Here is a 14456-nt window from a genome sequence, read left to right on the forward strand (position 1 = left end):
TCTCAGCCCCAAACCTCCTGAAACTGATAAGCAAGTTCAGCAAAGTCTCAGGATACAAAATCAATGTGCAAAAATCACATGCATTCCTATACACCAGTAACAGACTTAAAGAGAGCCAAATCAAGAACAAACTTCCATTCACAATTGCCACAAAGAGAATAAAATACCTAGGAATACAACTAACAAGGAATGTAAAGGACCTCTTCAAGGAGAACTACAAGCCACTGCTCAACGAAATAAGAGAGGACACAAACAGATGGAGAAACATCCCATGTTCATGGTTAGGAAGAATCAATATCGTGAAAATGGCCATACTGCCCAAAGTAATTTACAGATTCAATGCTATCCCCATCAAGCTACCAATGACCTTCTTTGCAGAACTGGAAAAAAACACCTTAAACTTCATATGGAACCAAAAGAGAGCCCGCATAGCCAAGTCAATTCTAAGCAAAAAGAACAAAGCGGGGGGCATCACACTACCAGACTTCAAACTATACTACAAGGCTACAGTAATCAAAACAGCATGGTACTGGTACCAAAACAGAGATATAGACCAATGGAACAGTACAGAGGTCTCGGAGGCAACACAACATATCTACAACCATCTGATCTTTGACAAACCAGACAAAAACAAGCAATGGGGAAAGGATTCCCTGTTCAATAAATGGTGTTGGGAAAGCTGGCTAGCCATGTGCAGAAAGCAGAAACTGGACCCCTTCCTGACACCTTACACGAAAATTAACTCCAGATGGATTAAAGACTTAAACATAAGACCTAACACCATAAAAACCCTAGAAGAAAATCTAGGCAAAACCATTCAGGACGTAGGTGTAGGCAAGGACTTCATGACCAAAACGCCAAACGCATTGACAACAAAAGCCAAAATAGACAAATGGGACCTAATCAAACTCCACAGCTTCTGCACAGCAAAAGAAACAATCATTAGAGTGAATCGGCAACCAACAGATTGGGAAAAAATTTTTGCAGTTTACCCATCTGACAAAGGGCTGATATCCGTAATTTACAAAGAACTAAAGCAGATTTACAAGAAAAAAACTAACAAGCCCATTCAAAAGTGGGCAAAGGATATGAACAGACACTTCTCAAAAGAAGACATACGTGAGGCCAACAAACATATGAAAAAATGCTCATCATCACTGGTCATCAGAGAAATGCAAATCAAAACTACACTGAGATACCATCTCATGCCGGTTAGAATGGCAATCATTAAAAAATCTGGAGACAACAGATGCTGGAGAGGATGTGGAGAAATAGGAACACTTTTGCACTGTTGGTGGGAGTGTAAATTAGTGCAACCATTGTGGAAGACAGTGTGGCGATTCCTCAAGGACCTAGAAATAGAAATTCCATTTGACCCAGCAATCCCATTACTGGGTATATATCCAAAGGATTACAAATCGTTCTACTATAAGGACACGTGTACACGAATGTTCATTGCAGCACTGTTTACAATAGCAAAGACCTGGAACCAACCCAAATGCCCATCGACGATAGACTGGATAGGGAAAATGTGGCACATATACACCATGGAATATTATGCAGCCATCAAAAACGATGAGTTTGGGTCCTTTGTAGGGACATGGATGAACCTGGAAACCATCATTCTCAGCAAACTGACAGAAGAGCAGAAGATCAAACACCGCATGTTCTCACTCATAGGCGGGTGTTGAACAATGAGAACACATGGACACAGGGAGGGGAGCACTACACACTGGGGTCAGTTGGGGGGAAATAGGGGAGGGACGGTGGGGGGTGGGAAGCTGGGGAGAGATAGCAAGGGGAGAAATGCCAGATGTAAGTGATGGGGAGGAAGACAGTGAATCACACTGCCACGTGTGTTCCTATGCAACAATTTTGCATGTTCTTCACATGTACCCCAAAATGTAAAATGCAATAAAATAAATAAATGGGAAAAAAATAAAAAATAAAAAATAATCAGTGAACATAATGAGAAGGATTGACACTAACAAATGTGGGCAAAGACATGTTACAGCTGGAACTCTCATACACTGCTGGCATGATCACAACCCAGCACACTTCAGAATACTCTTTGACATTATCTAGTAATATTAGATGCTCAGACTCTATAACCCAGTAAATCAATCAAATCAATCAATCATAATATATAGCAATATATATAATACCCTATGTTATACCCTATGACCCACTTCTAAGTCTATATCCAACAGATGCACATACACGTACCCCAGGAGACAAATTCATAGCACACTATTCACAAATACTAAAATTAGGAAATAATGCAAATGACCATCGATGGTAGAACAAAACAATATGTTATTCCCACAAAATGGAATACCATCAATGAAAAGGCATGAGTGATAATTTCACACAGCAACCTGACAAGTCTTACAAATATGAGGTTGAGAAAAAGAAACCAGACAAAATAATATATGCTTTACAAATACATAAAATTCACAAACGTGTAAAACAAGACTATAGTGTTTAGGCTGGTGCTTAGGTGGTAAAACTCTGAAGAAAAGCAAGAAAGTGGTTACTTTAGAATTAATGACAATGGTGGTCTTTTAGGGAAATAAGGGAGTATGAATCCCTCCTGATGGAGGCATTCAGAGGAGCTTTAGGGGGGCTGACACACTACAAATTTACCATTTTAAAAGATTTTCCCTATGATAATTCATTAAGTTCTATATTTCTTTTCTGTGATTTTCTATTTGTGTATTTTACTTCATAAAAAGATAATTAAAAGGCTAACAGAGGCCGGGTGCAGTGGCTCACGCCTGTAATCCCAGCACCCTGGGAGGCCGAGGCAGGTGGATCATGAGGTCAGGAGATTGAGACCATCCTGGCCAACATGGTGAAAATCCATCTCTACTAAAAATACAAAAATTAACTGGGCATGGTGGTGCATGACTGTAATCCCAGCTACTCTGGAGGCTGAGGCAGAAGAATCACTTGAACCAGGGAGTTGGAGGTTGCAGTGAGCCAAGATTGCGTCATGCACCGCTGCACTCCAGCCTGGGCGACACAGCAAGACTCCGTCTCAAAAAAAAAAAAAAAAAATGGCTAACAGAGGGACCAAACACCCAAACAACATGAATTAGTCTTTTTGGGGAAAACAGCCCCAAATGCCTGTCACAAACCCTGAAATCACTGCATCACTGTATATTTATGACAATGACTGTGACTCAAGAAGAAAATATTAAGTTAGTACCATACTGGCAGCTGGACCAGGCAAAAAAAAAAAAAACAAGAAATGCATACATAACAGGAAAAAGGAAAGTTACAAAGGTTGCAGCAGCTTTGGCTGAAAGAGAACTAGTGCTCAAATTAGCGGTTGGGTATAGGTTCAACTTCTCTCCTTTCAGAATTCTTCCTCGCTCTCTCACTTTCAATTATCTTTTTATTGACAATCCTTGTAGCCACTGATTAGCACCCAGCCTCTCATGAGAGATGTGAGTGGAAATGTCATCTTCCTGCATAGCCATCTGGAATGTTACTGAAATATTTCCGTTTACATCAAATATTTATATTTATGTCATTAAATAAGCAAATGCACTAAACAGGCCATTATTAATACCATCAATATTTGTTTTTACTACCCTGAATTCTGATGCTTTTCCCACAGTAAGCTCTCTAGATGTCGTCTTAGGGTGGAACACTCTTTCTTGACCTCCAGCCACCTACTTTGAATGAAGCTGACTTCATTCTTAGCTTCAGGAATGGAGCAGGGGGGCTGGGTAGTTCAGTGATGACCTAAATCAGGCCAATCAGGGCAAGCAAGACTCAATTCTAGGGCTTCATCTGAGGAGCCAGTGAACTGGATATGCTCTTTGTGAATGTGAAAAGAAAAGGATTAGGAAAGGGAGCAGCTGCAGCCGTCTTGCCACCATATGAAGCCTAGGAATGGTAGAATCCAATACATCACAGTGGTTTAGGGCAAAGGTTGGTCAATTCTTCTTATAAAGGGGCAGATAGTAAATACTTTAAGCTTTGTGGGTAATATGTGTGTGTCCCCATCCGAATCTCATGTCAAATTGTAATTCCCAGTGTCGGGGGACAGACCTGGTGGGAGGTGATTGGATCATGGGAGCTAATTTCCCCCTGGCTGTTCTTGTGATAGTGAGTGAGTTCTCATGAGAACTGGTTATTTGAAAGTGTGTTAAACCTCCCCCTTCGGTCTCTCTTCCTCATTCTCTGGCCCTGTAAGACATGCCTGCTTCCCCTTCACCTCCCAGCCATGCTTTCTGTACAGCCTGCAGAACTGTGTGTCAATTAAATCTGTCTTCTTTATAAACTAACCAGTCTCAGGTAGTTCTTTGTAGCAGTGTGATAACAGACTAATATAGAAAATTGGTGCCAGAGAAGTGGGACATTGCAATACAGATACCTGAAAATGTGGAACCAACTTTGGAACTAGGTAATGGGCAGAAGTCATTACAGTTTGGAGGGCTCAGAAGACAACAAGAAGTTAAGGGAAAGTTTGGAACTTCCTAGAGAGTTGTTGAATGGCTGTGACCAAAATGCTGATTGTAACATGGAAGTGAAGTCCAGGCTGAGGTGGTCCCAGATAGAGATGAGGAGCTTATTGGTAACTAAAGTAAGGGTCACTCTTGCTATGCTTTAACAAAAAGACTGGTGGCTTTGTGCCCCTGCTCTAGAGCTCTGTGGAATTTTGAACTTGAGAGAAATTATTTAGGGTATCTGGCAGAAGAAATTTCTAAACAGCAAAGTATTCAGGATGTGACCTGGCTGCTTCTAAAAGCCTATTCTCATTTGTATAAACAAAGAAATGACCTGAAACTAGAACTTATATTTAAAAGGAAAGCAGAACATAAAAGTTTGGAAATTTTGCAGCCTGATCATGCAGTGGAAAAGAGAAACCCATTTTCTGGGGAGGAATTTAAAGCTGCATAAATTTGCATAAAGAAGAGCCAAACATTAATAGCTAATAGCCAAGACAATGGGGGAAATATTTCCAAGGCATTTCAGAGACCTTCACAGCAGCCCCTCCCACCTCAGGCCTAGAGGCCTAGGAGGGAAAAATGGTTTCCTGGGCCATACCCAGGGCCCTGCTGCTCTCTACAGCCTTGGGACGTGGTGCCCTGCATCCCATCACTCCAGCTCCAGCCATGGCTAAAAGGGGCCAAAGTACAGCTCCAACCATTGCTTCAGAAGGTGCAAGCCCCAAGCTTTGGTGGCTTCTACATGGCATTGGGCCTGTATGTATGCAGAAGGCAAGAGTTGAAGTTTGGGAGCCTCCACCTAGATTTCAGAGGATGTATGGAAATGCCTGGATGTTCAGGCAGAAGTCTGCTGCAGGGGCAGAGCCCTCATGGAGCTACCAGGAAAGTACAGAGGGGAAAGATTGGGTCTGAGCCCCCACACAGAGTCCCTAATGGGGCACTGCCTAGTGGAGCTGTGAGAGGAGAGCCATGGTCTTCTAGACCCCAGAATGGTAGATCCACCAACAGCTTGAACCATATGCCTGGAAAAGCCACAGCACTCAACACTAGCCCATGAAAGCAGCTGTGGGGGCTGTCCCTTGTGAAGCCACAGAGGCAGAGATTCCCAAGGCCTTGGGAACCCAACCCTTGCATCAATGTGGCCTGGATGTGAGACATGGAGTCAAAGGAGATTATTTTGGAGCTTTAAGATTTAATGACTTCCCTGCTGGATTTTGGACTTGTATGAGGCCTGTAGTCCCTTCGTTTTGACCAATTTCTCTCTTTTTTAATGGGGGCATTTACACAATGCCTGTAACCCCATTGTATCTTGGAAATAACTAACTTGTTTTCGATTTTACAGGTTCATAGGTAGAAGGGGCTTGTCTTGTCTCAGATGAAACTTAGGACTTGGGCTTTCGAGTTAATGCTAGAATAAGTTAAGACTTTGGGGGAATGTTAGGAAGGCATGATTGTGTTATAAAATATGAAAAGAACATGAGATCTGAGAGGGGCCAGAGGAGGTATGATATGGTTTGGCTTTTTGTCCACACCCAAATCTCATGTTGAATTGTAATTTCCAGTGTTGAAGGAGGGACTTGGTGGGAGCTGACTGAATTGTGGTAGTGGATTTCCCCCTTTCTGTTCTCATAATAGTGAGTTCTCATGAGATTTGACTGTTTAAAAGTGTGTAACACTTCCCTCTTTGCTTGCTCTTTCTCCTGCTTCACCACAGTAAGTTTACTTACTTCCCCTTCACCTGCCACCATGATTGTAAGTTTCCTGAGGCCTCTAGCCATGTTTCCTGTACAGTCTGCAGAACTGTGAGTTAATTAAAGCTCTTTCTTCATAAATTACCCAGTCTCAGTTAGTTCTTTATTACAGTCTGAAAATGGACTAATGTAGCCGGCCATATAGTCTCTGTTATAAACGCTCAACTCTGTCATTGCAGTATGAAATCATCTACTGACAATATATACATGAGTGTATCTGTGTTCTAAACAAATGCATTTAAAGTTATTTAAAATAGTTTTTTATAAGAATGGACACAGGTAGGATTCGGCACACAGGCCATAGTTTGCCAAGCCTGGTTTAGAGTACTGGGTTTCTCTCTCTTGGAACCTTTGATAATGATCATGATAATAATGGTAATAGCATCATGGATTCTAAACAGACTACATGGATTGTAATCCCAAGTCCATCACTTGCACAGTCCTGAGCAAGTTACTTAATATCTCTATGCTTCACTTCATAGACTCATTTTGAGGGTTAAGTGAATTAGTAAATGTAATGTACTTATAAACAGCATCTGAAACATCTGTTATATGTGTTAGCTGCTATTATCATTATCATTATGATTATTATCAAAGGTGCCAAGAAAGAGAAACCCAGTCCTGAGTCATTTGGGTCCCAGATCAAAATGAGCTAAAAGCCCTTAGTCCAGCCTATTGAGTTACCTGAGATAATAAATTCCCTTTTATACTTAAATCAATTTGAATTGATTTTCTGTCTTATAATTAAAGTCATCCCATCTGACTAAATGAAGGAAATCAAGGCAGGGATGACAATTCACCTAACACTTATAATGTAACTTCTCTCATTTCAGCACCCACCACAGAAATCAATCAATCACAGCATTCTCTCTCATTGAGCCCAGATAGGGCCTCAGACATGTTTTTCCCCCAAAACAGGACTCTGAGTAACTTCTACTATTCAATCAAAGTCAGACTATAAAATGAAACTTTTCTAACCCTGATTTGGGTCATGAATTCTAAGAGTTGATCCCTAGTAATATTAATGAGCTTTATAAACATCGTCCTAATATGTCTTTGTTGTAGATAAACAAATTTTCCAGAAAAACCTAGACATTCTTAAGTGTGTGGTCTCCTTTTCTAACTCCTCACTTGGGAGTCCCTATTCTATTTCAAATCCATATACTTTGCTGAAAAACCTGGGAGCTGTATTAGTTTATTCTCATGCTGCTATGAAGCAATACCTGAGACTGAGTAGTTTATAAAGAAGAGAGGTTTAATTGACTCATGGTTCTATATGGCTTGGAAGGCCTCAGTAAACTTACAATTATGGTGGAAGACACCTCTCTAGAGGGTGACAGGAGAGAGAATGAGTGCCTAGCAAAGGGGGAAGCCCCTTATAAAACTATCAGATCTCATGAGAACTCACTATCACAAGAACAGCATGGGGGAAAACTGTCCCCATGATTCAGTTATCTCCTACCAGGTCCCTTCCATGACACGTGAGGATTATAGGAACTACAATTCAAGAAGAGATTTGGGTGAGGACACAGCCAACTATATCAGGAGCATTCTACAGCTCTTTTATCTGTACAGACTGACTTTCTTCCAGAAAGTGCTTGATATATGTTTTCCTGAAAGAGGTCAGCAGAGGCTGCTAAGGAATATGTTTCTCCTCTGACCCAGGAAGTGATAAAATTAATAGACTTTAAAATGTACAGTGTCACTGATGTATGTAATGTTCTTAATCTACAGCGTAAAAACAGTGGAATAATTAACTTGATGTGTTTTATATTCATGAAGTAAGGGGCCTTTAAATTCAGAATACAAATGAACCAAGAACCTTAATACTTTTTCTTTTTTTTCCTTTTGATCCTCATTCACCTATATCAAAGTGGTTTAGATTTTTGTAAGCCCTTTCAACTTAGATGACAAGACCAACTATTTGTAGACTTAAAACCATGCCATCAGACAGTACTCTGCAAGTGGTAATGCAAGGGTTTTTTGGGGTTTTTTTATTATTTTATTTTAACTTCTGTGGTACATGTGCAGGATGTGCAGATTTGTCACAGAGGCAAACATGTCATGGTAGTTTGCTGCACCTATCAACCAATCACCTAAGTATTAAGCCCAGCATTAGCTATTTTTCCTGATGCTCTTCCTCACCCCAGCCCCACCCCCAACAAGCCCCAGTGTGTGTTGTTTTCCTCCCTGTATCCATGTATTCTTATTGTTCAGCTCCCACTTATGAACAAGAACATACAGCATTTGGTTTTCTGTTCCTGCGTTAGTTTGCCAAAATAATGGCTTCCAGCTTCCTCCATGTCCCTGCAAAGGACATGATCTCATTCCTTTTTATAGCTGCATAGTATTTCATGGTGTATATGTACCACATATTTTTTATCCAGTCTATCATTGATAGGCATTTGGGTTGATTCCATGTCTTTGTTATTGTGAATAGTGCTGCAATGAACATATGCGTGCACGTATCTTTATAATAGAATGATTTATATTTCTTTGATTATATAAGCAGTAATGGGATTGCTGGGTCAAATGGTATTTCTAGTTCTAGGTCTTTGAGGAACCACCACATTGTCTTCCACAATGGTTAAGCTAATTTATATTCCCAGCAATAGTGTAAAAAGCATTCCAGAATCTCTAGCACACAGCTAAAGCAGTGTTAAGAGGGAAATTTCTAGCACTAAATGCCTACATCAAAAGCTAGAAATGTCTTTCTAAGAGGGAAATTTCTAGAACTAAATGCCCATATCAAAAAGCTAGAAAGATCTCAAAGTGACATCCTAACATCACAACTCAAAGAACTAGAGAACCAAGAGCAAACACATCCCAAAGCTAGCAGAAGACAAGAAATAACAAAGATCAGAGCAGAACTGAAGGAGATAGACACACACAAAAAAAAACCTTCAAAAACTCAACAAACCCAGGAGCTGGTTTTTTTGAAAAAAAAAATAATAAAATAGACTTTTGACTAGATTAATAAAGAAGAAAATAGAGAAGAATCAAATATACACAATAAAAAATGATAAAGGGGATATCACCACTGAACCCACAGAAATATGAACAATTATCAGAGAATTCTATAAACACCTTTATGCAAATAAACTACTAAAAAATATAGAAGAAATGGATAAATTACTGGACACATGCATCCTCCCAAAACTAAACCAGGAAGAAGTGAAATTCCTGAATAGACCAATAATAAGTTCTGAAATTGAGCAAGTAATAAATAGCCTACCAACCAAAGAAAGCCCAGGACCAGATGGATTTACAGCTGAATTCTACCAGAGGTACAAAGAGCTGGTACCATTTCTTCTAAAACTATTCTAAAAAATTGAAAAGGAGGGTCTCTTCCCTAACTCATCTTATAAGGCATGCATCATCCTGATGCCAAAACCTGGCAAAGATACAACAACAAGAAAGGAGAACTTCAGACCAATATCCCTGATGAACATCGATGCAAAAATCCTAATACTGGCCAACAAAATCCAGCAGCACATTAAAAACCTTATCTACCATGATCAAGTAGGCTTCATCCTCAGAATGCAAGGCTGATTCAATATATACAAATCAATAAACATAATTCATCACATATACAGAACTAAAGAAAACAACCACATGCTTATCTCAATAAACACAGAAAAGATCTATAAAATTCAGCATTCCTTCATGTTAAAAACTCTCAATAAACTAGGTATTGAAGGAACATACCTCAAAATAATAAGAGCCATTTATGACAAATCCACAGCCAATATCATAATGAATGGGCAAAAGCTGGAAACATTTACCCTTGAAAGCTGGCACAAGATAAGAATACTTTCTTTTCTCTTCAAAAATATAATTTGTGTGTTGCTAGCGATATTCCATACTTCTCCAACTCTTAACCCATATGGTAGAAATACTATTACAACTTCCCTAAAAAACCACTCTGGTGTGTACCTTCCTCTCAGATAAATAGAGATGCCATCGCTTGTTAAGAAAGCTTCCCTAGTAATTCTACAGCTGACTATGAGCTGTCTGGTACAGTGGTTTTCTACCTTGTGTGTTTGAATCACCTGCAGGCTTGATAAAAGATTGCTTGGCCCCAATTCCAGGGTTTTGGATTCACTAGTTTTGGGGTGGAACCTGAGAATTTGGATTTCTAACTAGTTCCCAGGTGATTCTGGTACTGCTGTTGTAGGGACCACACTCTGGCTAATGACTTGCTCTAGCTAGAGGTCTTGTTCTAGGCTAGTGGCATTCAGTGAAGCAAAAGGAAGCCTATCGTCACTAACCTATACTTTACACCACTCTAATCCACTCTTCACACCAGGGGTCCCAAAGCCCCTGGGCCATGGATCAGTACTGGTCTGTGGCCTGTTAGGAACTAGGCCACATAGCAAGAGGTGAGCAGTGGGCAAGCAAACATTACCGCCTGAGCTCCACCTCCTGTCAGATCAGCGGAGGCATCAGATTCTCATAGGAGTATAAGCCCTATTGTGAACTATACATGCAAGGGATCTAGGTTGCATGTTCCTTGTGAGAATCTAATGCCTGATGATCAGAGATGGAACAGTTTTATCCTGAAACCATTCCCTCACCCAATTCCCATGGAAAATTTATCTTCCACAAAACTGATCCCTGGTACCAAAAAGGTTGGGAACCATTCCTTTATACTGCATCTACAGTTACTTTTCTAAAATATGAGTTGAAGGTTACTTTCTTTCTCAAAAAGCACCAATGACACGTCAATGCTCAGAAATTTCCAAAATCTTTAGTCTCACATTCTAGCTCTTCTATAATCTGATTCCAACCTTCCCCGTATTGTTTTCCCCCGTACACCCTTTACCTGTCCTGCAAATATTTGCTATTCTTAGCCAAGCCATATTCATTCATGCCTTAGGACTTTGCTTATGCTGTTTCCTCAACCTGTAGCATCCTTTCCTCCTTCCCCACTTACTGAAATCAATGAAATCAGATTCACTAAAACTGATACTGACTGCAAGTAAGAAGAACCTAGCTCCACTGGCTTGCACAATACTGAAAATTATTACACCATAGAACAAAAAGTCAGGAGTTAAGATGGCTCCAGAAATGGTGAATTTGGCAACTCAAAGACACCATCAGAGACAAAAGTTATTTTCAATGTATCAGTCTGACATCCTCAGTACATGCTCTTGTTCTCACGCTAATTCTCATTAAGGTCACAAAAGGCTTTAGCAGTTTGAAATATCACATCCAGTCAAAAACACATTAACAGGAGAAGCAGGAACCTTCTTGAGAGCCTCTTTTTATCAATTAAAAAAAAACCCCAGCAATGATCCCATCATATCTCCTTGGCCAAATTGTGTTGCATTCCCACTCCTAAAACAGGCACTGAAAAGAGGATTGAAATTACCATGATGACTTAGACCAGGTGTATTAGCCTGTTCTCACACTGCTATAAAGAACTGCCCACGTCTGGATAATTTATAAAGCAAAGAGGCTTGACTGACTCACAGTCCTGCGTGGCTAGGGAGGAAACTTGCAATCATGGTGGAAGGGGAAGCAAGCACATCTCACATGGCAGCAGGTGAGAGAGAGTATGGGCACACAGAAAACAGCAGGGAAAAGTGCCTGATAAAACCAGTGGATCTCATGAGAACTCACTATCATGAGAAGAGCATGAGGGGAACCACCCCCATGATCCAATCATCTCCCACCAGGTCTGTCCCTCAATACCTGAAGATTACAATTCAAGATGAGATTTGGGTGGGGACACAAAGCCTAACCATATCACCAGAGGTCAATAAACTTTTTCTGTAAAGGGCTAGATAGTAATTATTTTAGTTTGTATGGACTATGTGGGCTCTGCCACAACTGCTCAACTCTCCCTGTGTAGCACAAAAATAGTCATTGATAATACATAAACCACGGGGTAACTTGTTTCAATAAACTTCATTTACAAAAACATGTAGCAAACTGCTTGGCCCAGTCAGCCACTCCATGGTTTAGGCCAAACAGGATCAATCTTTGAGTTATGCTGGGGAAACATAGATTCCCCCCAGAAGCATCAGAGCTCTTCCAGGAAAGGAGGAGAAAATGGCTTTTAGAAAGGCAACCAGCAGCAACAGGGGGGACATCCTTCAAGCCCTAGCTCAAATGCTACAAATCAAGGCTGCTCTAACTCATTTCAGATTGAATTAAACTCTCCCAGTAAATTGCTTAGATCTCCATTTGGAATTATTGTAATGTAGCCAGCTGACACAACTGTCTCCTTGAATAAAGAACAAGCGTCTTCAGGGCAAGGTCTGTGTTACACATCTTTGTATTTTTTTTCCCTTTACCCCCACCCAGCACTATATGGAACACATAAAATTTATTAAATATTAATGTAATTAAAACAATACAAATCTATGATCCATGAAATAGTTTTCAAATGCTTGGTTTCTTTGCCATTGACCTTAATCTACCAACAGTCCATACTCCACAAATTTGACAGTCCACCTGCATCTAGAATTTTCAGTTTGATTCACAGTCCCACATAGTCCAGCAGATGTTTGCACAATTAAGAAAGCTCATTCTATCATGTCAATCTGTATATACCTCTGTATTCATTTCCTATGCCATGTAACAAATTACTGCAAATTTAGTGGCTTTAAACAACACAGACTTATTATCTCACAGTTTCCCTGGGTCAGGAGCCTGAGTAAAGGTTAGCTAAGTCCTCTGCTCACAAGGTTGCTAGATCTGGGGTCTCTTCCAAGCTAACACAGAACTCGTTAACCCATTTTCTTGCAGCTATAGCGCTCATGAAGGCTGTGTCTTCCAGGTCAGCAGGAAAGTTTCTCTCTCACACTTTGACTCTCTTGACTTCAGGAAGGGCTCAGTCCCTTTTAAGGGCTCACTCTATTAGGTCTGGTTCATCCAGAATAATGCCATTTTTTTGTCAACTTAAAGTCAACCAATTAGTACGCTAAACAGAGGAGTAATATACCATCAAGTTCACAAGTCCCAACCACACTCAAGACGAGGGGAATGCAGACGCAGCGGGAAGGGCATACACCAAGGGATCGGGAAATCTGGGAGCCATCTCAGAATTTTGCCTCCCAGGGCCAGGTGCAGTGGCTCACACCTGCAACCCCAGCACTTTGGGAAGCAGAGGCAGGTGGATCACTTGAGGCCAGGAGACCAGTCTAGGCAACATAGCAAGACCCTTTCTCTACCAAAAGAAAAGACAAGACATACACACACAAAAGAATTCTACCTCTCATAGCTTCTATTATAATGCCTAACCCCTCAATATTGACACCTACATATTTAAATATCTGTCCCCCTATTGAAAGGGGACAGGCTCATTTTACCTCCATGTCCTCAGTGCCAAACACCCAAAAGATATTCCATAAATACCAATTGAACAAACAAACAAATGGATAAGTTTGGCCTTATTATATCTCAGTAGAGGCTTTTTCTTTGCATTCTTGATTTAAAAGCTTCTGGAAAAAGCAAATGGGCTGGGCACAGTGGCTCACATCTATAATCTCAGCACTTTGGGAGACCGAGGCAGACAGATCCCTTGAGCTCAGGAGTTCGAGATCAGCCTGGCCAACATGGTGAAACCCCATGTCTACTAAAAACACAAAAATTATCTGGGCATGGTGGCTCACACCTCTAATCCCAGCTCTCAGTGGGCTGAGGCAGGAGAGCTGCTTGAACCCAGGAGGTGGAGGTTGCAGTGAGCTGAGATCGCATCACTACACTACCAACTTGGGTGACAGAGCAAGACTCTGTCTCTAAAAAAAAAAAAGGAAAGAAAAGAAAAAAAGTAAATGATGCATTTGATTACATACAAATAATACACAGGAAAACTGAGGAAGGAAACAAATCCATAAGCAAAATTCTAATGGCCTGTGGGCAATGCTGTCTTCAGAGGATTATGAACTCTAAATAGTAAATATTATTCAGACGTTAGTTAAATCAGAATCAGGATTGCTAAAAGATTTGACATATGGGCTTTGACGCCTGTGCTTGACCATATCTTATGTTTGATCGCAGTACTTAACGTTTATTACTGTCATTATTATTATCATTATTATTATTCAAAACTTACTCTGCTATAATGTCCTGTGGTCCTATGAGAGACGAAACTATTTCTGTCTTGTTTACTACTGCACCCTGAGTGTTAGCCCAGTATCTGGATGCTAGTAAGTGCTCAACAAAATAGTTGCTGAGTCGGTTACCAAAAACTCTAAGAAATTATTATGCTCATTTTGAAGATAAGGGAACT

At 40.4% G+C, this 14456-nt stretch overlaps 1 long non-coding RNA gene across 1 annotated transcript in view; it reads left to right on the forward strand.

Annotated features, from left to right (window-relative positions):
- The window catches only part of LOC116531515, an 8693-nt gene extending 5954 nt beyond the window's left edge, over positions 1-2739 (forward strand). Inside the window, exon 3 of the long non-coding RNA XR_004260466.1 lies at positions 1974-2739. This is a non-coding gene — a long non-coding RNA (uncharacterized LOC116531515). The remainder of the gene's footprint in view (positions 1-1973) is intronic.
- Positions 2740-14456: the final 11717 nt, after the last annotated feature.

The sequence above is a fragment of the Sapajus apella genome, unplaced genomic scaffold (assembly GCF_009761245.1).
Source record: "Sapajus apella isolate SASKATOON/1434 unplaced genomic scaffold, GSC_monkey_1.0 scaffold71, whole genome shotgun sequence".
NCBI classification, from domain to species: domain Eukaryota; kingdom Metazoa; phylum Chordata; class Mammalia; order Primates; family Cebidae; genus Sapajus; species Sapajus apella.